Genomic DNA, 2,500 nt, shown 5'->3' with positions numbered 1-2,500 from the left:
TCAAAATCGAATAAAGTTCATGAAAAAAAAAAAAAATGATCGGCAACATAAAAAATCTAAAAACTCCCAGTAATCAATAACATTTGATTTATTTTTTACATAAATTTGGCTTGCAACAATGCAAATGAAATCTATCATTCATAAGTGCTGATCTAGTTAGACTGATATCACGGCTTAATTGATAGACCTACTGAAAATCATGCCTATAGATCTATGGTGGACTGTAGGTCAATTGGAAAAAGCTTCAAGAGGATGAACTCAACCGTGCATAATCCACATCTGAACGTCCGCACTCACGCCCTTTCATTACTTGCCAGCAACACCTGCACAAACCACAGCTCCAGGCGCATATAAGCGGCCAGCTCGTTGGCCACAAGTCAGTGTGGACTGGGCCAGCGTCAGCAGCTTCTACACGACTCCCTCCAGCACCAGAAGTGGAATCTGCAGACACGACAGCGATGGCACGGCTAGCTGGAGAATCGGCCTTGGCGGCACTGCTGGTGCTGGCGGCCGCCATGGCCCTTCCAGGCCAGGCATATCACCTGCTTTCGGTACGAGAGCCTCGGGGGCGAAATGCGGGAGGCATAGGTTCTCCTGTCCGGCTTGACTGGCGAAGGAGGCACGGATAGGCTGTTTGATGAGCTGGATCAGCACGATGCTGACAAAGATTTATACATTTTTTCGATTGTATATTATGGGAAAGCGAAGTCGAGGCCTATTTGAAAGAAATAATTCTTCCTTTTTTGGTGTTTCAGTCTGACAGGAGCAACTCGAGCGGTATTGAACCTCGCCATCTGCAAAGGGCGCGTGAGTATCCCTTTCCATGATCAAGAACCTCTGTTATTTTGCATTGTTCGGGGTGATAAACGTCCATTAGTTTGGCTAATTCCTAGGTTCTTAATCCCCTCCAACTTTGTTGTATCCGCGAGCTGCTGGTCCAAATCCAGCATTTGGCTACGGTAGTCCGGCAAGAAGGAAATCGTTTACTCACTGGTGACCTGTAGCTGATGTTCTTTTCGTTGCACACAGTCGCTTGCGGAGGCACCACAGCCAGTCCGGGGAGCGAGACCGTCCTTGAGGCAGGACAGACTGTGTGCGTCGCCTCTCCGCGCTACCCCGACAACTACCCCAAGAACTGGGACAACAACTGGACCATCAAGGTAGGACTCCAGCAGGCCCAGGAAGCCTGTGTGTGACTCACACGAAAGGCTTTCTGTGGCGCCACTTGTCTCACACGACACATCTCCACAGGGCGCCACGCCGAACGTGAGGCTGGAAATCAGCTGCTCGCCCGTGGCCATCGAGGGCAGTCCGTCCTGCACCAACGACCGCCTCGTCATCATGCACAAGTGCTTCTGGAGCAAGTGAGTTGGAAATGAAGATTCCCTGCTTTGCTTTAGCTCCTGTGGGAGGAACTCCCAAGGCTTGGACTGACGCAAGTGACTCTGGACACTCGTCCTCCCACAGGTACTGCGGGAGCAAGCGCCCTGAGACCATCACGACGTGCGGCCCCTGGGCCAGGCTCACCTTCCGGACCAACGGCTCGGCGCAGCAAAAGGGCTTCTACTGCACCGTCACGGCCTCAGAATGTACGTACAGCAGCCACGCCCTTCCCGGCAGCGCCCTGGGACCGGCGTGACACCTGACACGTGTGTATGGCCAGTCAAGTGAACAACGGACCTTTCTGTGCAAGAGCAACTCCATTACTGACGAGGATGTTTTTTCTTTTCACAGTAACAACTACTACAAGTTCAACAACCACTTCAGCCACGCCAACTACGGCCACAACCACCACCACCACACCAACTACCGCCACCACACCAACTACCACCACCACACCAACCACCATCACCACACCATTTACCACCACCACACCAACCACCATCACCACACCAACTACCACCCCCACACCAACCACCATCACCACACCAACTACCACCACCACACCAACCACCATCACCACACCAACTACCACCACCACACCAACTACCACCACCACACCAACGACAACTACAACCACTACGACCACACCAACTACTACAACCACCACACCAACAACTACGACCACACCAACAACTACCACCACAACCACCACCACACCAACAACGACAACCACACCAACAACTACGACCACACCAACAACTACGACCACAGCCACCACCACACCAACAACGACAACCACAACAACTACCACCACAACAACAACAACCACCACCACACCAACAACGACAACCACAACAACAACAACAACCACAACTGCCGCAACGACCACCACAAGAGACCCCAATACTTTACTTTGCAGTAAGTGCTACAAATTTGAATATCCTTTGTAGGATTCTAAACAACTTTCTCTGGACAGTACACTTACTTTGGCCAACATACGTATTGCATTATGAGTATGTCCACACTTCCGAGCTTGCTTAAATCCAGTGTGCTCTGCCTGCACTCGCCTCGTAAAGTAAGTTTTCGGCTTCCTCGCCATCGTCCTGCCGTTAGCATG

The sequence above is a fragment of the Penaeus chinensis genome, chromosome 39 (genome assembly GCF_019202785.1).
Source record: "Penaeus chinensis breed Huanghai No. 1 chromosome 39, ASM1920278v2, whole genome shotgun sequence".
Classification (NCBI taxonomy): domain Eukaryota; kingdom Metazoa; phylum Arthropoda; class Malacostraca; order Decapoda; family Penaeidae; genus Penaeus; species Penaeus chinensis.
Note: the sequence above shows the minus strand (reverse complement) of the source record.